Source organism: Anabas testudineus, chromosome 10 (genome assembly GCF_900324465.2).
Source record: "Anabas testudineus chromosome 10, fAnaTes1.2, whole genome shotgun sequence".
NCBI lineage: Eukaryota > Metazoa > Chordata > Actinopteri > Anabantiformes > Anabantidae > Anabas > Anabas testudineus.
Genome location: NC_046619.1, coordinates 4,585,462 through 4,612,406, shown reverse-complemented (window position 1 = coordinate 4,612,406; position 26,945 = coordinate 4,585,462). Strand labels below are relative to the sequence as shown.

Here is a 26,945-nt window from a genome sequence, read left to right as displayed (position 1 = left end):
GTTTACATGGAGAGAAGATAAAATGGTCCTTTTTTCTTACATGAGAGAAGACAGTAAAAAATCTTTTGTAGCCAGGGGAAGGCCTTTGAATAAACAGTCTTGAAAAGAAGAAGGACAGATAAGAGAAAAAGAAGAAAATCCTTTAAGGAGCTGACGAGAAATCAGAGTGAGTAACTGTTCACAGGTGGGGTTCTTGTTGTGATAGCTGCTGCACAGTGTTGTGTTGTTGTGTCTAAACTGTATCTTCGTGTGTAAGAGAAAGAACTTATCTCTCTGAAAGGGTATGTTATGGAAGTCTGTACTGTGTATGTAGAGTATAAAGAATCTTCTGTGCACGAGAGCGACAGACTGTAGTGTGACCTCTGTGACTTTAAAAAAAAAACATCTGGGGCAAAACTGTAAAAGCTACATTTTATACACTTCTCTTCCAGCTTGTCTCTAAGGAGCATGCAAAGAGAGCTTTTTATCCTTTTTGAAGTGGTAGAAATAGAAACACCTTTAGTGAATTTTGTTTTATGTGGAAGCAGAGACACAATTTTTCCTTTTAATGGATTTCAAAAGTAATAAGCTCTAACACTATAAATGAAAGCAATCCAGCTTTTTTTGTACTTGGTATTCCAGGATGTATTTTAAATAATCATGTTCATATATGGGAAATTATACACTGGGTTTATATAGATTTCTGAGGCTGACACATCACTCAAGTACCACTTTTTTATGAATATACAATTCTGCTCAAAAATTTGGGATTGCATACAAATTTCTTTGTTTTCCAAAGAAAACATTTCATTTCACAAACAATTAAAATTAATCAGATGATTTTTAAAGAATGTTCGCATAGAGACTTATTAGCAATTGTCAGTCCTCTGCATCAATCTCCTGATATGGCTGGTATTTCCAGTTTATCATTTTGTAAGTGGTAATGGATTATGAGAAAACGTTTTTGCAGTTGTGTTGCACAGCTGAGAACAGTGCTAATGGTGCAAACAATGAAGCATGGCATTCTTTGGGTTAGTTTAATATCTGAACATCAGAAGTTGTTTGTTTACAGATTTCAACATTTGTAAGATGCAGAACAAATAAAAAGATGCTTGAACAGTGCTTAACATCTTTAGTCAAGCATGGTGGAGGCAGTGTGATGGTCTGGGTGCTTTGGAGGTGGTAAATTAGGAGATTTGTACAGAGTGGAGGGGACTTTGAGGAAGGAAAGCTATCAAATTGACAGCTAGAATGCTTGAGGTTTGCCAGGCTGTAATGCTGGAGAAGGTGTTTTTTTTTTTTAATGGAGGAAAGGTTTGAAGAACTTATTCATAATTTCCATCAAAATCATTATTTCTAACTCTGACAATGTCCGCATGTCCTGTTCTTTTACTGTATTTCCTTTTTAGACTAATTTCACGTGTGTCTCCTTGGAAAACAAAATATCAAATTGATCCCAACCTTTTGAGCAGTAGTGTATGTTAATGTGTTATTATATGTGTATTATTAGTGTGTTTACTCAATGTCATTACTAGGTAACTAAAAACTGTTATGTTTTCTTTTTCATGATGTTATGCTCCAATGTAATGCAATAGCAATGATGACCCAAAATCTAAGAGAGTAAAAGAAAATGTGACTGACAGTTTCTTCTTATCCAGAATGAATCAATTGTGCTTACAAGCACTCACGTAACCAGGTTACTCAGAGAAACAAGGTTTCTTCGGTAATGGAGAATAAAGTTTACATTCACTGAAGAAACCTGGTTATATGGGGTTACACATACAGTGGCAAGAAAAAGCCATGAAATTCAAAAAGTTTCACATACTTTTCTTGCCACTGTATATTTAATTCAATGTCAACATGATTCTACTTTATGTAGCGCAGCTATTTATACTTTTGTATGTCAGCCACAATTTCGAAAGCACCTAGTGGTTTTATTTTGGTGGATAGATGTCAGCATAGAGAAAACTGAATGCTGGCAACAAAAGGTGTCAGGACAAAGTGCATGGTAGCTTATTGTTTGTCGAAATGCTGTGGCCAATCACTGTAAATTACTTCATGTGTATTCAATAAAGAAATTTATTTGTATTGTTCTTAACCAGTCTGCTTCTAATTCTACCAAAATAACCCTGACATTTAAACATGGCAAAAAAAATGGTTGAAACTCACTCTGGATTTTTTAGCCATTAAAGTAAACAAAGAACACCAACAACAACAAGTAAACAATCTACAGGACATCTGCAATAAATATTTTTATATATGTTTTATAGAATCAATAATTCCAAAGCTGAATGCAAAAAACAACATGGAGCAGTTTATACATCCACTTCAAATGGAGATGATTACTCAGCTGGCATGAAAGCATTCAGCAGGAATTAGCTCCTTCTCAGTGAGTCACACACAAGCAAAGAACACAGTGTAACATAAAAGCAGACCATCTCAGGTACACATCAACTGACTCTCAACACGAATTATATGTCCTTCACCACTGCATATGTAATATGTAAGGCTGGTATTAGAAATATTTTTATGTGTTATGTATTCAGTAATATGAAATCCTTGTTTCCAGTGTTGTGTAATAGCGTGACTGACTCACAAACAGGTGCTGTTCATGCCCCAGAAAAATAGTGACATTTTAGATACTTACCCTTTCCCCAAAACACCATGACTTATATTATATATATATATATATATACATATATATAATAACTTTGTGCATTAAGTGCAATAAAAGTTATGAGGTATAGTGTGACGCTGCCAGAGCTGCTGAATCTAACACCTGCAATCAGTAATCTCCATGAAACACAACTTACACACTTACACAATAAACAAAAAGTTTCAACACTATAACAAAAACCTACAACCACAACTGCAAAACTGGATCAGCCAAACATACCTACCTACCTCACTTAATATGCTGGTGATCCTCCATGCCCTGTCCACAGCGCTGATACACCAAGGCATTGTTGTGTATGTGCGCTGTACATGGAACTTTACATTTAATGAATTTTGATCCCATGCTGTGCTGACCTTTATGGGTACATCTAATGTGTCTCTCAATTTCCCAAACTGTACAACAACACTTGGCTGAGAATACAAGGATGGAACTGACAAATTGAGTCCAGACAAAAAAAGCTACTAAGACTGTTAAAAAACACTGACATGTACAATAGATTAGCACTGTAGCATTGTGGCAGAAATGTTCAGTACAGTGTGCCCAGTAGTTTCAGAGTGTTAATAATGCTCCTAATAGTTCTGAACGTGCAGTGCCAGACATTAATAAATCCCAGACCTTCACACAGGTTGTTGTTAGGAACATAATTTCCTTAATCTGTGAATGATCAAAAATGTCTTGGTTCATTTGGGTTAATAGAACGGGCATACTCACATGTCCTCAAATTGAAGGTGCCAAAAAAGATATTCCAGTCTGTGTCTCTATATGGAGTCAGCCTCAATCACAATACAGTATATCTGTACTCTGCTCCAGTTTAAATTCCAACAGCTCCAGGTCTGTTTACTGTATGTTATCTTCAACTAAGAGAAATCATCAGAACCCTTTGTGTTGCTTTATTAAGGGTCCCCCCAAGGGAGTCTAAGTGCTTGCTTGAGTCTGTTTTTCAAGCTAAAAAGAAAAGTAGAATCTTTGTGTAAAAGTATTCTTCTCAAATCGGGAAAAAACAAAATCAGAAACAAATGTCAGTAGCTAATACAAGGCAGTATAGGCCAGATTGTTTTATTTGTCTGAGGAAAACGACACAAGATTACAAGACTGCAACAATCTATTTAGTATTTTGTGTCTCTAGGAGAAGAAAAATAACCCATTAAGACCGAAACCTTTAAAATGGAGCATTGTGTACACTGTACTGTGGTTCCTTTTAGGCTTTGGCCTTTTGGGATTTTCACAGCATAAGCAGCTTTCACACCAACTATCCTCCCTTAAAGGTCTTCTTAGTTTGAGATTCTTTCTATATTGTGGAGCTAAGCATTGACAGATTGAATCGTCAAAAGCATCAAGTAAAAATACTTAACCATGTCCTACCATTACTCTTCCATTGCTGCCTTCAATGTAAATACATTGAGGGATTTAGAATCGCTCAGGAAATTATGAAATGATTAAATTAAGTTATATTAAAACACTCATGCCACATATTATGATTACTTTCATTTTTTTTTCTTTCTTCCAAATACAATATAATCCAACTCTAGATATGTTTTCTTTCCTTCACAAACCTAGGTAACCTATGCTAAACCTCCTATTGCCAGTGCTGCCTACATTTTATAGCATGCCTCAACGTGGCCGTTCCCATGGAAACAACCTCAGAGTCACTATGTGCTTGACTCATGAGGAAGTGAAATGTTTTGCCATCAATTTGTGGCCAGTTGGCCTTTTGTGAGAAGCCCTCCACCTCTTCCTGCGTCCACAAATCTGGCTTCTAAGTTTACACATAATGTATGATCTGATACTGATATTTCCTCCCAAATGACCACTAAAAGGGATACTTGATATTTCACTGCAGAATGAGATTACTGTAGATAAGAATAAATGACATGCTAAAGAAACAAGCTTCAGACAAAAAACAAAAAGATGTTACAGACTTGCTAGCTTACAATCAGAAATCCAGGTTGTTAAGAAGTTATCTAAATGGGTTAAGCCTCTGTGCTCATGCCACAAAGTCGCGCACTATTTCATAAAATATCTTCATATGAATTAGAATTTTCCATAGCCCCACCTACTGAAAACAGATTGGCCAAAAGTCCACTTTGTATTAGAGCTGTTATCTGTTCTGATGGCAGACATTAACAATCAATGTTATTCAATCTCTCATGCATAACTATTTTTCTGATCCATGTTTCTCCTTTCTCTTCTTTACTCAAATTTCCATCAGTGGTTCTGCTATCTGTTTTTTGAATAAACTGATTGAAAAAACAACACTATGAGGAGATGTTAACTGTGACATTTCAAGATTAAGCCAAGTTCAAACTCAAATTAACAATTAAGATATTTTCACACATATGCTTTACAGCAATTTATTCCACAAATATATTTAAGCTTTTGTCATTTACACCACATTTGGTACAAAAAGGATCAAAAAACGAAAAATGAAAAATACAGTTCACACCCAGCCAACACTGTCAAAAATCAACATTTTTCAACATTGACAACTAAAACACAAACACAAACTATTTTACTATTTTTTTTTCATCTCAAACACAGAAGTAAACAAGGAAACAAACAACATAGGACGAACTGTGTAAAGGCAAAGGTTCAAGTGAATTTTATGTAATTTATATGAAAGATCTATAAAGAAAGGGAAGGTCATCAAAGTATATCTGCTGTATATGTATTTGTCTATATAGTATGTATCGCATGCCAAAGGGTCAGCAGCTCCAGCATGGCATCTGGCTAGACGCTAATAGTTTATGCATGACTAAGTGAACTCACTCAATGAACCACTGTAAGTAAATCCTGTGAGCATTTCTGACAACATAAAACTCAGCATAATGTGACATATGAATGATATGTGCATGTGAGAAAAGCAGCTTGCCAGTTCATGCTGAAAATAGCCCACTTAGCACTAACAGGATAATGAAAAAACACACCTGTGCATTTTTTTGCGTGTTTTAGACAACACAAAAAACCCTGTAGTTGTCCTTGCTAACGTAGTTGCATATTATTGGCAATGTTCTGCTTTGAGTAGCCTTTCTAGCATCATTACTGTATAAATATAGCAAAAAAAAATTTTTTTTACAGCAGTGGCATTAACCTGTTTTTATTTTTTGTTTTAAGCAGACCAACTGTGAGCAAGAAATTACATTTAATTAAGTCATATGTACTGTTAAAACACCTATTAATCATTTCTCGACCACAAACGTCCCTTAAAGTGGCAAGAGTTCATAGTGGCACTATGTGAACCTTGTGAAATGTTGTGGTTTTCTGCATTAATTTGTCCTAAACATGATGTGATTTTCATCTAAGTCAAGAGTATTAACAAATAAGATGAGATCACTTTTCCAAGGGTTCTTTGGAATACTTAAGATACTTTTTCCACTAGCAATATGAGGTGTTTATGGTTGTTCAGCCTTTTTTTTTGTGTTATTATTTTAGTCACGTTTGTTAATACTCTTAACAACTTAGATGAAGATCATATATATACTGGTTGTAGTTGTAACTGCTGCTCCAAAATCAGAATCATGTTTTATAGCTCAGCAGTTGTTGCATGCCAAGAGCCTTGCATGTGGTGGCTCACATTCAATGCATGAATGAGTGAACAAGCTGTTGTATTGTGGCTTTTAGAGGCAGCCTTCAACATCAAGCTTTTCAAGCACAGGTCTCCCTTAATATTTTAGTTTTTCCACCATAAAGCATAAACTGTAATGCCTCCCTCTTTTTATATATAGCTGAATTTCCATCTAAGTATGTTTTTGTCAAGTGACACGTAGCAGCACATACATTTTTAAATTAAACGTTGGCAAAATATAATTTGTATATGAAATATTAACAACTGTGACACATGTCTCCATTTAAGGCTATTCCACCAGTGTGTAAGTATAATACCAATTATATTAACATCAGCCATGTTGTATACTCTTTGACTTTACCTCACTGTTAAGCGATATTAGTTTAATAAAGTTTTTTGTTAGTCAAATTAATGCTGGTATGATTTAGCAAAGTTTGCAGGATTTTATTTTGAGCTAATATTAAAACATTAGCTAGCCAGCCATCTACCTTCTCAGCAAACCATCATACACATTTGATACATTTGAACAATAGCAAGCACATACAGAGAGCCACTTCATGAGAGTCAATTCATTTTGCATTTATAATTCAAACTGGTAAATACTACTAAGTCACCTGGAAATTACTTTCTTGTAACTTAATGCAACCAAACTGCAATTATTTTAATTAATCAATTGTTATAATTTTGCTAATAAAAATTATGTTGTGATGCAATGTATTTTTGGTCAGCTAAATAGAGCTGAAGTAATAGAGAAAGAGTGTCTAGTGAGTGAATCACACCAAAAATCTGGAAATTAGTATAACTGTATTTGCAACTGATCACTTGTATTACCTGTTAACATGTGGTCACTATGTTTATAGAAACACACATCCCTACTAAATAGCAACTGTGGTTGCAGTTTAGTTGTATTGAAACGTATTGTTTAGGAGACAGGTAACTAGTGATCTAACTCATTTTGACGTAGCAAAAAGAACAGCCTTGCTGGGGACAACACAAAACAATTGCTTGTTGCCCGATTATAAAATTCTGACTTTTTTTTGTTCAGAAATTAGTCTCAGTGCAGTCCGGGCTGGCTCTTTTGCTGTGTGTGGCAGTTCTCCTACTCAAAGCGGACTGAGACTCCAGAGACCTGATATGATGCATGGGCCCATCTATGTGTGTCTCCATGTGTGTGTTTGTGTCTGTAGGAGTGTGTGCGTGCAGATCCATGCAGAGGCTAATTCATAATGATGACAGGAAATATTCTGTCATATCTTCACACTCAGTCATCTTTACCAAACAGCAGGGAGGACAGAGACGGACCAAAGGAACGAGATGGGAGAGAGGCGAAGTGCGGTAGATTGAAAGAGATGAAGGTAGAGCGAGACAAAAACAGACAAGGATGGAAACAGGGAGATGAAGTGCACACGGAGAGATGAGACGAACACGCTAATTCAACTTCATCTCAACCGTGTCTTGAAGAATAATGAGCACATTTATATTGTGCCAGTCATCTTACGCCAACAATTACACTACATTTACACCACAATTTCAGAATGTAACACCTAGCATCAAAAAGTATAAATCAAAAAAGATAGACCACCAGTGAATGTAACATAGATAATTATGTTTTCAAACCATAGCGTCAATAGCTTCTATAGTCTATATTTTAAACATTTTATATTTCTCAAGGGCTTTTAACCACATCGCACACATCATCTTCATCTGTGGATGGGCTTTGCTCATTTCTTTTAGTGGATGGAACATTTTAACAATTCAAGGCCCTTTAGTGTAAAATTATATTTTCTTCTACCATTTGCAAACCAGATTTAGTGGAATAACATGCAAATGAATGTGAGTTTCCCACTAATATTCTTACAGAATAATGGGGAATGGTTCACGGAGATAAACAGCTGGTGATTTTTCTAGTCAGGTTCTTTTAAACCACTGCAGACACGCAACACGACACCATACTTAAAAGTTCACACAAATAGAATCTGTCAGATTAATGTACTCTTCATGTCTGTGTGTATTTTGGACCAAATAACCCTTTTCCTCCTTTTGTTATCATTAGTTTGGTGAACATTACTCCCATTAAAATGTAAAGGTCGTTATTCTACCTATGAGTATTTGCTGCAGTCAATCGTTCTACGAAATTATTTCAAGATGAGAACTGGAGAGTATGGATACTGCCTTTAATACTCTTCCATTTAAATAATTGCCCATTCACATTGGTGAGCTCTGATAAAATGTCAAATTAATTTGAAGGTTACAGTGCCCATTGCTCATTTATTTCGAATGAGATTGAATTACTATGAACTATTAGTTTATAATATGCATTTCAGAAAAAACTGATGAGTAAACACTTTTTGTGCTGTTTCTAGTCTGAGTTGTATCATGAGTGGAATTTTAAATAAATAATTGGATTCTCATATGTTCAAAGAAACCTAAACCAAACTCAGTGTCACCAGTTCGGCCTGGCACCAGACCAGCCGGGGATTTCCCTCAGTTCTCCATCTCACTCTCCCTCTGGACTCTGGCCACCAGCCACTTCTCTCCCTCTGCTCACAGCAATCAGCTGAACATTGGACTCACCTGTGTCCCCTTCTCCCTACAAAAGTCTCCTCAGCCCTTTTTCCTCTGTCAGTTCGTTGTAATTTCCCAACCTGTTGCCACCCTGATTCCAAACCTGCCTGTTTCTGAACCCTGCCTGCTCTTGCTCATCCTGCTCAGCCCTGTCTGCTTCCCCCTCCTCGACTCTCTGGACTTTGTTCCCCCCTCTGGACCTCAGACTTTATTACCTGTTTCAGTGAGTGTTATCCTGCCATCGTGCAGTGGTTTTGATTTGTACTTTGGTTTCTTGTTTTGTTACTTTGTTCCACGCCATTTTGGTAGTTTTCAGTTGTCACTTTGTCTTCGTGTTTCCCTGCCTGTTTTTGTAGTGTCAGTTGACACCCCCCTTAGTTTCTCTGTTTTTGTAGTTTTACCCAATAAATCCTGTGTTCCGTTCATTCCTGCCTCGCCCCCCCTCCTTACTTGTGACACTCAGACCGCATGTCAATAAGTTCATAAAGTCCATGTGTTTCACACTGACTGAATGCAGTCACCTGAATTAAATACTCAAGCAGGTGAGGTCACAAGCAGCCCCAAAAAAAAAAAGTTTCTAGCATCCTTGTTAGGTCAATCATGCGGTAATTCAGATTCAATCTTCTGTATTGATAGGATTTGTCTTAATTATGTGATGTATTGATCGGATAATGTGACAGGGGATTTTTCAAGATGTGACATCAACACGCACACACACACACACAAACTCGGTGCTATCTACAAATGGGGATAATGTAAACTTCAAGCAATGTGTGATGTCATTCTCCACCTCTCTTTATTCTGTTACTTATGTTCATATTGACTTGTTGTTCTTGGCTCATGTTGAGCCCTTCTTCGCTCATGCCAAGTAGTTCACTTATACTATCTCTATGTATATAATTGCTGCAAAATGGAAAAAATGTGTATCGCAAGTTTTTACAGAAACCTTGCCGGTGAAAAGTTGACCCCTTCTCTAAGATATTTTTGCCTATGTACAACGAACTAAAAGGAAAGCCTTCTTCTATTGCTCCACAGTGTCAAGTGCTTGTCTGAGTATCACTGAGAGCGGATTGATTGTTGCGAGCATTCACTTGCAGGGGAGCTTGCACATGGAAGCAGGTCTACGTTGAATAAAGCTTGGAAAATTCTACTTGTGCATGTTCAGCTTTAATCAAAGTAGATGTCCTCTCACTAGTATTTGTGCTCTAATACCTTCCACATATCTTCTGTTTAATTATTGTAGCAATTTTTTGGTCTGCTTTAAGATTGGTTACTGCAAACTCAGCCCATGAATCCAAAACAGCAGTGCTGTACAGTAGACTAGCAGGGATACATAGTGAACCACTGTAACGTTGACCTAATAGCTATCACACAGTGCAAACAGAGGGGCGTTTAATATAACTAGATTGTGCAAGACTGCTAATATAGCTAGGTTAGCGTCCTCCATTATGGATTTGTTATTGTCTTTTCTTTATTATTTCTTTATTTCAGGGATAATTTCATTGCTGGTAACAATCCCCCGTCACACGAGTGTGTGTTAGTGAGAGAGGGAAGGGAAAGACGGGTCAGCAGCCATTGGCTCTGCTATCTTATCCACAAGCTTGTCAGGCACCCAGTTATACACACAAGACACATTTCACAGGTGAATAGGCACTCAAACATACACAGAGAGGGTGAGAGAGAAAGAGTGGAACAGGTGGTAGAATTTCAGTTGTGATGTAAAATTAAGAAACCCTCTTCTCCTCCCCTCTCCAATTCACTCTCTTTTTCTGTCTCTTTTTCAGTCTCAGCAATTGACAGCATGTTGAGCTGAGAATCACCAGGCAGCTACTCACAAGTTCTGCACGGCAGCCTACCGATGGGAATAGCATTACATTCAAACCACACGTACACTGATAGGACACAGCCTCACCAACATGTCTGGAATGGCATTAATGAAAGAAAACATGTACATATAGGTGTGTGAGTGTGTGTGTGTGTATGTACAGTATATACACTCCTACACAGAGTGCTCATCAATTTATGTTTTCTCCCTCACTGTTAGTGTCCCCAGTCATGCTCTCAGTGTTATTCAGTGTCTCTCATTCTGTCTTTTTAATGTCAGCAGCTTCATTGCTGCTGACTCCCCCCCCCTCCCCACTGACAAACAGCAGATGAGATGGGGTCGGCATGATTTGTTTCCTCCACCATCCTGCCATCAGAGCTGGTTTTGATTTGTGACGTGCTTTGACCCTCTGTCCCCACAACAGAGCACGTGTGATTTATGACCCGCTCTGTCTCTCTGTCTCGCCGGGTGTTGTGCTTTTGATTTGTGGTGCTCTCTGACCCTCCTGTTCTGCACCGTGTTTAGGGGGGGTGAGATGCATACATGTGGTTTTGTGTCATTCAAGTGCGCATGAGTTATTCAAGTCTGACGAAACCAAATCAGTCTGTCTGTCTCCTTGATCCAAGTCATTTGCATATTGCATTCCAACAGCTGACATTTGGATGACAAACTAACATTGTTTTCCGTTGCACTCCAGTCCAAGATTAGATTTACTTGCTTATAAAAGACAATGGCTGCTAAATGCCATATCTCTCTGTGACTAAATGTGTATGCAGTCTGGTTATTCATAACAGCGTCTTTCTGTCTTCTGTACATCTCTGCAAGAAAATATAGGGACCAAACACTATCTTTTAATTTTTTTTTTTCAATTTTCCCATGAGTATGTCCATTTTTTTCTTTCTTTCTCCTTCTGTCCCTCTGTCTTCCTTTAGCTGTAGACATGCAGTCTTGACTGCATTTATTAGCAGTCATCTAGTCCCGTGCTTATTTACCAACCACACTTATTCACTATGACCTTTACAGCGAGAGATGATCTAATGAGGAAGACAGAAGATGAAGAGGGTGAGAGGAGATGGTTGGATTTCAGTCTTGTGTGTGAGTGGGTTATTAGCCATATTTTCACTCACTGACATTTAGCTGCCAAACACTAACAGTCCCTTTCTGTTTACCTCTACTTACTTAAGAAATAAAGTAAGCAATCTGGTGACACACTATCTGACTATTGAAGCAAGTTTCCTCAAAATTCCTATGATATTTTATAGAGGTGGAAATATTTTAGACAAAACTGAATTTACTAAATGATTGCTGTTGTATGGCCAGGATGTTAATAATAATAAATTTATTTATAGAGCACTTTTCTAAACATATGCTACAAAGTGCTTCATAAGACAGACAAGAAACACATGTAGCCCAACAAGATCAACTTGAGCAAGCCTCAAGTTGATCTCCCCCCTAGGGGAAGAAACCTCCAGCAGAACCAGGCTCAAGTTAAACGGCCATCTGCCTTGACTGGTTGGGGAGCAGGAAACAGTTATACAAACAAAACAATAATACAAACAACTACCACATCGGTCCTTGGGGAAGACCAGTTCCAACGTAAAGACATTGTAATCTAACGGAGAGTCCTCCCAAGGACCGATTTGTTTTAGCTTACAGAAGATCACAAAAGGCTCGCCGGTAGAGGTCTGTTTTAAAAAATGTTACCGAGTCAGCTGATCTTATTTCCTCGGGTAAGCTGTTCCAGAGTTTAGGGGCTCTAACTGAAAAGGCTCTGTCACCTCTAGTAGTCATTCTGACATCAGGGACATACAGAAGATTTCTACCAGAGGATCTCAGGCTACGTGCAGGCTCTTAAGGCTTTAAAAGCTGAGATAAATAGCTGGGGGAAAGACCATGCAGAGCTTTAAAAGTTATTAATAAAATCTTAGAATCTTAGCTTTGTGACATGATGCTCAAAGTTAAGTTTACTATCAAACCAAACACCAAGACTTTTTGCAGTTGGCTTAGAATTATCTAAGAGAGAATCTGTGCAGGGCTGAATTTGTTTGTCTATACGTTGTGGGCTGATAACAATTATTTCTGTTTTGTCAGAATTCAGCTGCAGGAAATTTTGAGCCATCCAATTTTTTATCTCATTTATACACTGATATAAGGAACTCAGTCCCCCGTGGTCTGATATCTTAAAGGGACAGTACAGCTGAGTGTCATCAGCATAGCAATGAAATCAGCATAGCAATGAAGTTGACAGTCAGACTGCTGCTGAGGACCTCTGCTTCCACTTGATGAACTGAGTGTATGACTGATTAGATGACTGACAACCTAGACCACCCAGCCTCTAGTAGAGCAGACTCCTGCCCTGCTAGTTTTCACCTGGAAGATACCACGACAATTGCGTGTAGCGTGGCAAAATACCAGAACTGATATCTTTCAGCTTCTGACTTGGTGAACACTTCCATCTCATAGCTCAAATGAAGGTGAACTGAACTGTACCAATCTGACAGCTGAACACTAAGAGCTTATCTGATAGGTAACCCTCAACTGTAATTTACAAACACCTGGTATGATAATGAACCAGCTAACAAAATATTGTTACTGGAATTCAAATTGAAATCCTTTACACTAGTCATTCCTCAAAGACAAAATAAAATTACTGTAATGTGTTACTAAGTAATGGATTAGAGTCCAAAACTGATATTCATATTCTGTTAAGAGCATAAACACTGCACAAGTGCAACATTAAGTATTTATGCAGTCAGTCCAAAGCAAGAATCAGTTTCAGCCAGGGTAGACTATAGCATATGATTTAGTATCATCGTCAAACAGCTTAGTGAGTGTTCCTGGCCTGTATAAAGACAAAAGAAGTAGTTTTCTAATTATTGATGCAGATTTTTTATTGAATTTGTTTCTTTGGGCAGCGCCAAATGTCTAGGGCCAATATTTACCAAGAAGACAGAGAAACCTGTAAAGAACTAAATCTGGAGAATCTGTATTAAACAAAAAAGTTAATTCAACAGGAGAGTTCAAGTTAGTAGTACAGTCACTGCACTCAGAGGCCCATGTGCTGCCTTCAGACTCTCTTAAGTCAGACACGAGCGTGTTGCTGTCTCCTTTATGTACTTTATCTTGAATGTGGTCTTGTGTTACTCTACTGCTACGCAAACAATTGCCCATGTGGAACAAAACAATTGTGACAGAATGATCGACTGATGTCTGTATGTGCTTTATATTTCTAGTGTAACAACCTAGTTGACTGGCCTTTTTGTCCATCTGGTCAGCGTATGAAAGAAATGAACACTGACCAGTGATTTTCTGTTAAGTCTAGTATAAATCACTGATAGAGGGAGGGCAGGGATCCTTCACACCCTACTGCTAGAGAGTACCAGCCCATGGTAGAAAGTCCTTACTGCAGTTATAATAATCTATTTACGACAACTAATGTCCCATTGTAGTGTGTTTGCCTAATTTATTTTTGAATGAATGTCCTGGTAAATGTATGCGCAGCGGAATTATGGGGAGTATGAGCTTAGTTTTTACTACTAGTGGTGGTGAAAAGAGCCTTTGTTAATTAGCATCAAGTATCTATCCCGTATTTAGACTAGAAGTGTGTCCAGTATCTACAGGTAGGTGTGTGTGTGTGTGTGTGTGTGTGTGTCTCCAGAGAAGATGAGAATTTTGCTGCTGGACCCAATGAGGTCACTTCACTCTTTGAGAATGGATGTCACACAGCCTCACACACACACACACACACACACACACACACCCACACCCACACACAGATAATTAGCAGGTGTGAAGCAGGAAAAGGCAGAGATAGCATGAGATAGAAAGAGAAAAAGAGATGGAGAGTAATTGGTGCACCTGTCTATGAGGTAAAAGGCAGGGACGTGTAGTCAGAGCTCTGACATGCATGCAAGTGTATGTGTGTGTGTGTGTGTGTGTGTATAAGAGAGAGAGAGCGAGAGAGAGACAGGGAGAATGCACTGAACAACTTTATTGAATTGTTCTGAACTTGTCAGCTAAATATGCCACAAACCAAATTTACATGTTTTCGAAATAGAGGTTGTCTGCTAGTAGCAAAAATATTCAATACTTGCTTTGGCGTTGATTTAGTTTGGTCACACTGTAAGTCAAGAGCAAGTTTACTGTAAAAGATGTTGATATTTTATCTTACATCAATAACCAAGAATTTGATGGTAAAAAGCATTATGAATGATAGTGGATTGGTCCTTATAGGTAAATACTGTCAAACTCAAAATAGATCCAACACAAGATGTGACAACAATGGATGTAAAATTGGGCTATAAAAACAGAGTTTAAAGACATGTTATAAGCTGAGGAATGCCATGTTAAAAGAGGCTGATTTTATAGCTCTTTAAAAATGATAAGGTCAACAGTAGGGTACAATATGTAGCTTTAGCTTTGAAGACGGCAGAAAGCAGTAGCAGGGTGCACACTATGACACACACTGGCTTGAAATTTGTGACATCTCTGGGAAAGAAATCATGAATTTCTTGACATCTGGCAATTTTTCAAAAACTTCCTACAGAGAGCATAATGGGAGTATCAATGTATACACCTTTATGGATGTGGGGCTTGCTACACGTGCTGAAAGAAAGAAAGAAAGATTTCCTCTCACATTGATTCGTGTGTGTGTGTACTGTATGTGCTTGTGTGGGAGTGTGTATTCAGGAATTGTTCTCGCTTCCAGTGTGAATGTGATCTGGATCTAGAGCTTGTGTTAAAATCTGCTGGGCTGCCAGCCAAGCATTGTGTTTTACACCAGACACAATCAAACTCACACATACACACACCTCATAGGAATCATCTATTGTGTTGTTAACATACTTTACTCTGACCAAATGTGACCGTGCACTCGTGAATGTGTCTACTTGAGCTTTTGCCTTGGAGCAATGTATGTTTCATCCGTCCGTGTGTATGTGTTGATTCTCAACATTTGTGTGTGCATGTGATGGTGCAGGTAGAAACTTCAGTTTACACACAGCTTGTTTTGCAGTGAGTGGGCTTCATCATTCCCATGCCGCCGATTGTTCAACGTCCAACCATACACATGTGTGTACAGACACTCTCTGTACACACAAGTGCTCATATTCATCCCAAATATGAAATCACAGAAGGCTTTGAATAGGCATCCAAAAAAACACACACACACACAGAGATCCAAAAGTGTCTGTGTATGTTTTCACAGCAAAAGTTGGCTGCTGAAAACGTATAGAACGTCAGCAGCGCAGTTGGCTGCCATTGTCAGCGTCAACAAACTCTGCAGTCTTTCATTCTTGGCTTAGAAAACTTGGAAAGGATCGTTTTGTCACTTTTGTAAGTTCAAGTTGAAACTAAACAGTGCCTTTTTGAATGTTTGAGATATTAGCAGGTTTTTGAAAAACTTTTTTGAACAATTCACTCATCCTTCTTTGCTTTCTATCACAAGGATGTTTCTACTGCGGTCAACAATCTCCTGTTTGCATGTGAGAAAAGTTTCTTTTATCTTAGAGATATTCAAACAAGAACCTACAGCCAAGCTGGCAGCTCTGTGAGGCTGTAGCTACTGAGATCATTTTAAGATAATGCTTGCAATGTCAAGGCTAACATGCCGATGTTTTGCAGCTTTGTTTACCATGTTAAACATCTTAGTTTACTGCTTTTGCATGCAGCTTTTGCTAATAGGCACTAAACAACGTTTAATGCTAAGGATGATGGAGATGCCATTATTTTTGAGTATTTCACAATAAGCAGTAAACAGAGTGCTGCATTTTGAGATTAAAAGGGGGTCCTTTAAATCACCTCTAATGATTTCTAGTTCACCACTGACCCACTGACTAAACATTCATTTTGCATTTAATGCTACTCTTGCCTGTCATGTTTATGTGTTAATGTTTGCATTAAAATTCTGAATAAGAATAAGCAGCTTCAGCTGTTTATGCTACTAAACAGATTAGCAGTATGGCTCTGTTACAACATGCCAGGGAGATTAACTTTTTTTCTGAATACTTTCAGCTGCATAGCCTCTTTCTCCTGACGATTTATTTCCATAAATGTATAAATCTTATTACTTACGTGTACTTTCATGTCTCCATGAAATTACTCTTACGGTACAGATGAAATTCTATCACAACACTGGCAATGACTGATTAACATTGGATTATATTTGATGTCTCATTATTAGCATAAGAAGAGCATAACCACTGTTAAACATATGCATATACACTGTTAATTAGACACATATGTGTAGAAAGGTTCAAGGAAAACGGTTGCATCAAAACTTGCTCATGACACTGTGTGGGCCACTGCTCAAAAACAGACAAACTACGAAAACATGTCACACACAAACATGCACTTTTAGTACTTTGAAGGATTACGATTCTTCCAGTAACAAATTAATGTTGAGTGTGAATCTGGCAGTAGACAAATCATTCTGTGTGTGTGTGTGTCTGTGTGTGTGTGTATACACAGGCATAAGTTCTTTCATGGTATTGCGCATGTGTGTGTGTGCAAAACCATTCCATAAGACAACCAAATGAAATCGCTTTTTGTGTGTGTGTGTTTGTGTGTGTGTGTGTGTGTGTGTGTGTGATCCATGCCAGAATATTGTGAAACAAAGATGTATTGTCTCCCCGATAAATTTATATGAAGCCAATTTGTCATACAGAGCTGCGTATTAGTGTATGTGTGTATGTGCGAGGGACACAAGCTGGTGGAATTTGTTTAACTGCAGATGAATTAGGTTACCTCCACATGGACCATTTTGCCTCCTTAAGTAAAATAAAGTAGAGGATATAAATTGGCTGTGTGCCCTTTGACCACACTGTGTCCACTGTTGTTATAGCAAGTTTAAATTGGAATTAATGAAATTACTAACTCAATTGAATCATCGTCTAAGCAGAGACAAAAAATATTTCATATATCATGTAGGCTCATCAGTAGTTACTTTTTTGTTGAGTAGATGGACACGTTTTGCAAACTAATGTTCTAGTGTGAAAACTTAGATTGCTAGATTGAAGCATGATTGGTTGAATATGCAACCGTGAAATAAAAAAAACTGTCTAAGATTGACATTCATTTATGGAATAGCTTTTGATAGACATATGAAAACATAGTGAGCTGAAACATGTATTTATGCTACATAATCACAAAACAGCAGGAAACAACTACCGGGGCTAAAACATAGGTAGGTAGGTAGGTAGCACCTACCTTTTACACTAAAAATATTACATATATACATAAAATAAGAGAAAGATATAAGGCAAGTTTTGATGGGTCTAAATCTATGTAGCTTCACAGCCAAAGAATTATGAAAGTTTTGTTGGCTACTTTTGTAATCAGCTATTTCTTAATGTTCCTAATCTATGATGGCAATGTTAGCTGTGGTAATTAGCTTATACTGTATGTCAGCTGGTGTTGCTGTGGTATTGCCTGTAGCGAGTGATTTTGAATCTTTGCCTGTCTTGCCATGTTTTAGCTTGTGTGTTTAAAGCTGGCATTCACGACTCTAAACAAAACAAATTCAGAACCAGATATACAACAACAAAAGTAATTTTAACATCTGACAGACATATATATATATGTGTGTTATATGTGTTACTTATCAGAAGGCTCGTCCTCTATTTTTGAAACTTACTAAATACTAGCTATAGTTAGTAACGACAGCTACTATGTATTGTACAGCATGTAATTCAGAGCTTTACTGTAGGCCGCAGGTTTACTGGAAGGAAGCTAGAATGAGGCAGCTAAAAAAAAACTGAAAAAACACAGTTGCCGTATCAGAGACTATTTTCAGTCCAAAAGAGATCATCTCCACACAGCCAACAAAGCCCAAACTTCAAACTGTGCATTTCAGTCTGCATTTTATCACAGAGACGCTTCTATGCTGAACCTCCACTCTGTCCCCCACTAATCTGTCATTTTGTTTTTTTGTTTTTTTGTGTTGCTGTTTTTTTTTTTTTTGTTTTTTTTTTATGGTTTATTATTTGTCCAGAGCAAACATAACCTTAATAAGCCGACGCTAGTGACTGGTAGGTAGCCTAGCCTACACAAGATTAATATGTAGCCGGTCTACAACATTCAGCAATTACTGTGATTTAGACATTAATGCTAATGCTGCCCAAGGTCTGCTGGGTGTCTAAAAATACAGCTGTTAGTTAACTCTTACATGAACAACTTAACGAGTCATATATGTGAAATACATGTTGACTGTCCCACTCAGCTACCTCAGTCTTTAATGTCCTTGATTTAAAAGAGAAAAACCATCAATGTCAGCGATAAGGGAACAAAAACATGAACAATTTGAGCTGCTTTAAATGTAAAAATGCTGTTGCTAATTTTGTTGAAAAATGTTGTTAATTTACTTTTCCATCCCTTTGGCTACAATTTCTCCTCTTTCTCTTGCTGCTAAGCACCACCTCCTTTATCATCTCCAGCAATATGTGGCAACAATCTGCTTTCAGTTTGACAGTTTCATTTAGCCTCTGTAGTACAAACGCTAAGGTGACACAGTGGGTGGTGAGGCTGCCCTTTTGAATGTTTCCCTTAGTAATGACATCAAAATAAAATATATCCTGTTTTGAATTAGGAGTCTTGGGAGTGATTGAGGGCGGGTGGGGGGGGGGTGGGGTGAAAATGCAAATGTAGCTGTAGGAGGTTTGACAACTAGTAAAGAGTTTTTCCACCCAGTTTGAGTAATTGACTTCATTTTACCCTGTTGCATTTAGTTGGTGGTGAGTGTCCCGCTCTGACCCTTTACTTACAGTACAATGTTATAATGTTTTCTCATGATTTTGTTAAGATCTGGTTCAGCATTTAGTTAAGGTTAGGCAAAGATTGCAGTCTTACTCATGCTTTATCCTATCTTAACCAAAGTCCTTTTCTTGCCTACACTTGATCACAAACAAGACTGGAGTCTCAGATCTAGGAACTCAGATCAACCACCCCATCACCTCCTTGCGCATAACTTATTAAACAAGCAAGTTCTGGTTAACACTGTCTGAGACACCATCTCCCACAAGCAAATAGAAGAGCATAGAGGATTGGGACCTTACTGTTGTAGAAATTAGTTTTAAATATTCTCTCAATTGTCAGTTTATTGGGTTCACCAAGTCAGTACCTTCAGTAACATTTCTCTATGCCATGCTGATATAAGTTTCAGTAGTATGCAGTAGAAGTAGTGAAGTAGTAAATTCTACCAGTAAATTCAAAACATAACGCTGAGAATACACTCTATCCATGTATTACATTACCTCCACCTTTTCCACCAATCATGCATAAAATAGCATGCAGGTGATTTCTTTTATGCTTTTCTGTTTGTCCAGAAATGGAAAATAGAAATAAAGGCACATTAAATGGAAACACAATGTACGATGCTTAATTTCCTCAACTTCACTAGACGTTATTTATAAATCTGACACAATCAGTATAATATTATTTCCCTGCTGATGATTGCACATTGCTCATTCACAAATCATGTTACAACTTCAGACTGCACTGGCCACACATATTGTCTTCTAGCTTGAAGGAACCAAGAATTTAATTTTAAAAGAAATAAATAATTTAATTTTCTCAAGTCTTCACAACTAAAACATTTAAAAGGGCACCCGCTTTCTTAAGTTGAATAAAAAATTTGACTCAAAATTTGGATTCTCTCTTCGGCCCGTTCTTTATCAGTCTCTCTCTCAGACCCTGAGGGAACGACAAATGCCAAAATAACACTTCGATGGCTGTGTCAAAATGACCTTAGGTTTTGCAGAAAATGTGTCTTTAAGTGGTCAGGAGTGTGTGTGTGTGTGTGCCCTCTTGTTTTTCCAACCTGGTGGGGACTTGAACCTGATTGCACACCTACCCATGGGGACTCATTTTACCGTGGGGACCTCAAATTTGGTCCCCACCGGCACAGCCTTACCAGCAGCTCCAAAACAGTATTTAAACATGTCCCATGCCGTTTTTTTTTTTTAAAAGTCCCCATGAGCACAACTTCAAGACAAAAATCAGTGTATGTGTGTAGCTATGCGACCCTAGGGGTTACACTAGTGTATCGCTGCGTGACCCTAGGGGTTACACTAGTGTATTGCAGTCCCCATGATGTTTGTTGTTCAGAAAGTGTGCCTTGCCATTTTGTTCACTCTCTAGCGCCCCCTGTAGGAAAACCCCATTACCAAATCTAATATTTAATTATAGCATTGAAAATACATACATTCATACATATATACAGACAGACAGACACACAAAACATACAATATTACTACATATAATATGTAAAATAGATGTAAATAGACGAATAGATGAAAATGCATTTATTTTCAATGACCTCATCCTGTGGCTGAATAAGTAACATTTCATTATAGCATGAGTGAGACGGATATTTGCAATTGACAGACTTTAAACTAAATGTCTCTCTTTTAGCTGTGACCTCCACTGTTGAGCGGGTTTGCTGGTAAATGATTTTCTGAAGTGACCAGAGATTGGCAGATGTCGGCGTAGGCACATCATGCTACATGACCCACATACTAATTCTGGTCTAGTGTTGGTTCAATGTTTGTTTAACGTGGGAACCTTCTAAGAACCAACCTGCTTTTTTGCGGGTTAGAGAGCCACCATCATGTACCACCATATATATCTGCATACGTTTCTGCCTTCTGGTCCGCTAACGTTAAGAACAAAAATAACTGCTAAAATATCTCTGTACAGGTGTTGCTTCTGACTTTGTGGGCCTAAATTCTCACCTAAATACTATTTAATTCAATTCAATTCAGTTCAATTCACATTTCTTAGCTGTGGTACCTGGAAGATAAACAAGAAGGCTAGGCTAACAAAATGAGAAACAACAAGTAGTGTTTATAACTGAAAATTTGACGATAGCCCAAGAGGATATGCCGACAATGCCTAGTTTGAAAAGTGTTATGTTAAAAAATACAGAAAATGATAGATGAATTATACAGAACTCACGCAGAAACAGATCTCAAGCAGTCACAGAATGTAACGTACCAAAAAAATGTTATAAAACATATATGCAATAAAACAGTACTAGTGCAACACATACTGTATGTGCTTCTTGTTGTGATCGCAATGTACATTAATTACATTTGATTTGATACATTTTGATCATTGTTAAATCTAAATGTTGGCTGTTAATGTAGCTTTTACTGTTAGTTCACTAATTAGCATCCACTCAGTTTTAGCAATCACACTGAAGATAAACTAATATAATAAATGACACACAGATTTTAGCCCCCAGCTCCTGATGCCCCTTAATTTAGACAAGCAAAGAGTTTGTGCCAGCCTGGAACTAGTTCCTTAGCTGTCCAACCAGCCCTGGAACTGCTATGGTGTTTTGCACTAGATCAACATGAACATTTACATACATATACCCCCAGACTGCAAAGCTTAATACAGGACTTATGCTGATCCCTCTTCACCACAATATCAGAAAATCATATTACTGTTGTGTCGAATTGGTCACTCCCTTTAAAAATCATCCAGTCTGTAGGCTGTTTATAGGCTGCATAGGACCTTCAAGATAACGTTCCATTGTGATGTCTAAAACACTGCATAGCTGCAGTTGCTTATATATTGGAAATGACACGAAACAAATTCCCTTTGCTGTAAGTCAGCTGCTGAATTATTGAAGTATAATTATACATGTGATAAAATTGTAATACCAAAAAGCAAGCTATAAGCTGGGGTAAGGTTTCCAAAGAAATCCCCAGCCGTTCTCATCATTTTGCTGGTGTCAGAGGCTGTAATGCTGCTGCCCCATCTGATTGCTGCCAAGAATATTGCATTAACTGCAACATACTGGCAAATAAGTCGAAACATGTTGCTGCAACCAATAAAGGCTTTATCAAGAATTACGAGTTTGCCATGTTCCTTCCTTTAGACAACCTCCAAGTTGCATTTTTGTATAATTTGTTGTGTAGATCGGGGGTGGCTAACCCTGTTCCTTGAAACCACAGTCCTGCTTATTTTCCAGCTATCCCTTTCACACTCTCTATGGATTACCTGGATTAGGCATGTCAAGCCAATCAGAAATACAAGGATAGTTGGAAAAAAAGTAGGACTTTAGCTCTCAAAGATCTTAGATATAGTACTTTTTATTTCATAAAGTTTCTGTAAAATGTTGTTACTAGTTACTATTGAGATAAAGATTGGACATCAAGTTTAGCTGCTAGGTAGCTACATGCATTCAATTCTAAGTAAATGAATGAATGAACGAATGATTGTACTCAACAGCAGCAGCAAGAAATAATGGTCTGTGGACTTTTTTTATGTATCTTGTGCATCAGACATCCATCCTACTGATATCCAGTACCATCATAGTGGTATGGTATGGTAACACAGCTTCTCACGTTCTTAACCAAGGGGGTGACTGTCTGTAACGCTGTTTGGAAATATGAATGCCTTTGCTATAAAGTTAAATGCAGTAAACAGAGTTCTGCATACTACATGAATAAGGTAAAAAACTATCACTACTATCACAATATACGCTTTAGACAATATAATACCTCTAGTAAATTCCTTATTAAAAATACTATCAGACAAAGACAGTGCAGCAAGGAGTACTCATTAGTTGATCATGTGAAATTAAGTTTTGAAGCCATAGGAACTGACGGCTACCATTTAGACCAATTCCACTGACTAACCTGAGGGCGCTTCCTTGGCTCTCCTGCTCTAAACCACAAGCCCCAGTCAGAATCGGCCTGGTGAACGCCAGATCGCTGACCAACAAAACTTTTATCCTGAAGGATTTCTTCTGCTCCCATGGATTGGACTTCCTCTGTGTGACAGAGACTTGAGTAGGTACTGATGAATGCAATGCTCTTGTCGAACTTTTACCGGCTGGATGTTCCTACTTTAACACCCCGCGGACGTCGGGCCGTGGAGGAGGAACAGTGACTGTTTTTAAAAACGATTTTAAATGTACAGCGTGTTTTGTCTACTTCACTTTCCAGCTTTTCGGGTGACTCTATTTGAGGTGGGTCGTTCTGATCCAGTACTGTTTGCTGTCATCTACCGACTTCCCAGATACAACAAGGATTTTTTAAATGATTTTTCTGATTTTTTGGCTGAAACGATGCCAAACTATGATCGTGTCCTCATTGTTGGTGATTTTAATATACATGTGTGTTGCCTTGAAAAACCGCTGGTGAGAGACTTTTTAGCCATTATTGACTTTAATCTGGTGCAATGTGTGGCTGGTGGCACACACAACCAGGGACATACCTTAGATCTTGTTCTCTGATCTGATTGTGATGACACCAGAGAATCCTCTTCACTTGATGCACCACAACTTCTTTCCTTTGCTTAAGATGTAAAGAAGATGCACCAGTATCTCGACATACAACAGGTGGAATGCCAAACAAAACTCAAAGAAGAGCTGAGGAGGAAGCACTGGGTAGAACTAGCAAAAATCACACTGTGACGTGATACTCTTCAACTGAAAAAGAGAAGGAGAGGTATCCAAAATGTCTCTCAATGCTTTTACATTGAGAGACATTTTTCATGAGAGACAGTCATCGACTCATCCAGATGTAGAACTTGCTTTATCTGACCTTGAAAAGAAGCTTTGTAAGCACTTTCAGCGAATAGAGATAAGAGCCAAACGTGGAAGAAAGGTCCCCATTCTCCTCACACCTGATATACTGACATCAATGGAATTACTTGTCAAGACTCGCCGCAGCTGTGATGTGTTGGATGAGAATGCCTTCATGTTTGGGAGACCACAAACACTCAGTCACACAGAGGATCAGATGTCATACAGCAGATTGCTCAAAGCTGTGGGGCAGAGCATCCAGAAGCCTTGTCCTCCACCAAGTTGAGGAAGCACATGGCCACTATGTCTAAGGTCCTCAACTTGAAGGACAACAAAATGGATGACCTTACAGACTTCCTTGGCCACGATATCAGAGTGCATCGCCAATATTACAAGCTTCCTGAAGGGACATTACCACTGGCAAAAATAAGTAAAGTTCTTATGGCTCTGGAAAGAGGACAGCTGTCTGAATTCAATGGAAAGAATCTTGATGAGATCAACATTGATCCACGAGGTAAAAGAGGCCTGTGAAAATGTATGTATTTAAAATCAAAGTAATAGTAATTCAAATTAAAGCGATATCATAGCCACCAGATGGTAGTAATGCAGTACATTACAAATAATGCATCAGCAGATGTACAGACCCTAGTCTAGTAAGACTGTTTATATACAAGCACAACTAATATATGTATGTATGTATGTATGTATGTATGTATTTCTGGAAGTAGATTCATGGCACCCTTGTTAGGTTTGAGTGTTTCATTTCTCATGAAAGTTTGAGGAAATTTAGTAGGAGACCACAAATGGGAGACCCTTTAATAGGCCTTTGCAGTTTATGTATGATGTAAAACTGGCCTGGAGGATAAATTTGAAGTCTCCTACTAACTTACCTGATATTGAGGAAGCTACTTAGATGAGTAGTGAAACATTTCAACCTAACAAAAAAAAAGGCAATTTGCTATGACTTGCAGATGACATCATCTGGATGATTCCTTCACAAATATGTATACATGTTTTAACTGCATAGACTAGGCTTCTCTCTCTATTCCCTTTTATGCAATATTGATTTCTTAATCTTGCTCATGTGCTGTCTTAATATTTGTTTCCATGTGGTTGCTGTTTCCCAGAGAATATAGCTGTGGACAGTGATGCATCTGACACAGAAGATGAGGATGCCACAAGTGTCACAGATGCTGCATCATCAGCTTCACTTTCATCTACACAATCATCAGGTATAAGTTGTGAATTGCTAGGCAGTTGCTGTGGTATTGGGATTACCATAAGAGCATTTGCAGATGATTCACAAGGAGGGAAAGACGTACTAGATAATACTGTGTTTGTAGGGTTGCAGTGGTTAACAAAGCAGACTTTCAGAGTAACAAACACTCCACCTCTTTTGGCCTTTCCAAGGGGTCTCACACTTTCACAGCTCCCTAATGCTTGCAAATTATATCAAATCTGCCAGACATTAGATATGTCTTCTTTTCTTGTCATTAGCGGACTTACAGCACAGCATGGCCTTTCCTTAAAGTAGGACTAGTGAGCCATTCAGCGACAGTACAGAATGTAGGTCATCTATATCCGTTTAGCTGTAATTTGTAACTTTTAACTTGTATTTTATGTGATGCAAAAATTATAAAAACAAATAAAAACATATTAGCCACCGAAAATCACCATGGCCATTAGCGTTAAAAAAAAACAAAAAAAAAAAAAAAAACTCATATTTGTCGACAATTATTCCACCACTGGTCTTAAGTTCTTAATTTGCATTCATAAAGATTTAAAGAGCCTTGTCTACGCAGCTATGCCTATGGACTGCTTTCACTGTTGAATACTCATTTACTAAAAGCGATATATATATATATATATATTTTTTTTTTTTTTTTTTTTTTTAACAGACAGATCGACTACTGGATCTACTTCTAAACAAAACAAACATCTATATCCAGCCACAGGTAGGATTTTTTCTAGTATTTGGAAAGAAAAGCAATGATTATGGACATTTTGGATGATGTTTGTCACTTGTAAAGAGTGCAAACTGTTCAGTGCAATTGTTAGCTTTTGTGATTACAATACATTTTACTTTGCTTCTGTCATTTTTATTCACAGTTTCTTTACCCGATATTGTTTGTTTAAACCACAGGAAATACAGAAGAAAAGTTTATTTTGTGAGCACCAACAGTTATTTTGACTGCATGTATTGAAAGTCTGTTTATGTGTCTGTAATAAGAAGGTCAGATGAAGAGATGCCACTAGTCTTTGAGGTCTCTGGCAGGTCGCACACTACAAAGGGTAAGCTGTTCAAGGTTTCCACTTGTGTTTCTGGTATTATTAACACTTTGGCTCTAGATGTCTGAAAACACCATGTGTGATCAATTAACTACTTGACATTATATCTTGTGCTCTACCATGCTTTACCACACACAATTTTGTCTGGAAAAACTCTGAGTGAGAGATCTTCTCTAGTAAAACCATGAGCCCACCTGTCATTTTCATAATGTCAGAGTTCAAATGTTCATATCATGTTAATAAGTCAAAACCAATTTTGTTCTAAATTGTTCTAAATCTGGAACGTAGGTGTAATGTAAAATAAGCTCTGCCAAAGTCGGACTATTAATGTGTAAATTCAACCACCATTATGTATACTTTTACACAACTATACTTATTTGCATGTACTACTTCACCCCACCCCCTGCTGCCACCACCACAATTCTTCCATTTTTGTGATAAACACTGTGTTGTGTATACTGTTATTGTTGTAACCTTTATCAACTGAGGCTCATTGTGGATAATGCAACTGCAC

At 37.9% G+C, this 26,945-nt stretch overlaps 1 protein-coding gene and 1 long non-coding RNA gene across 2 annotated transcripts in view; one reads left to right on the top strand and one right to left on the bottom strand.

Moving 5' to 3' along the window:
- Positions 1-26,945, bottom strand: part of il1rapl2 (interleukin 1 receptor accessory protein-like 2) — a 289,838-nt gene that overhangs the window by 217,212 nt on the left and 45,681 nt on the right. The window lies entirely within an intron of this gene.
- Positions 24,621-26,102, top strand: LOC113160052. Its single transcript, XR_003298662.1, has 3 exons — positions 24,621-24,656; positions 25,270-25,374; positions 26,041-26,102. It is a non-coding gene; the product is annotated as an uncharacterized LOC113160052 (long non-coding RNA).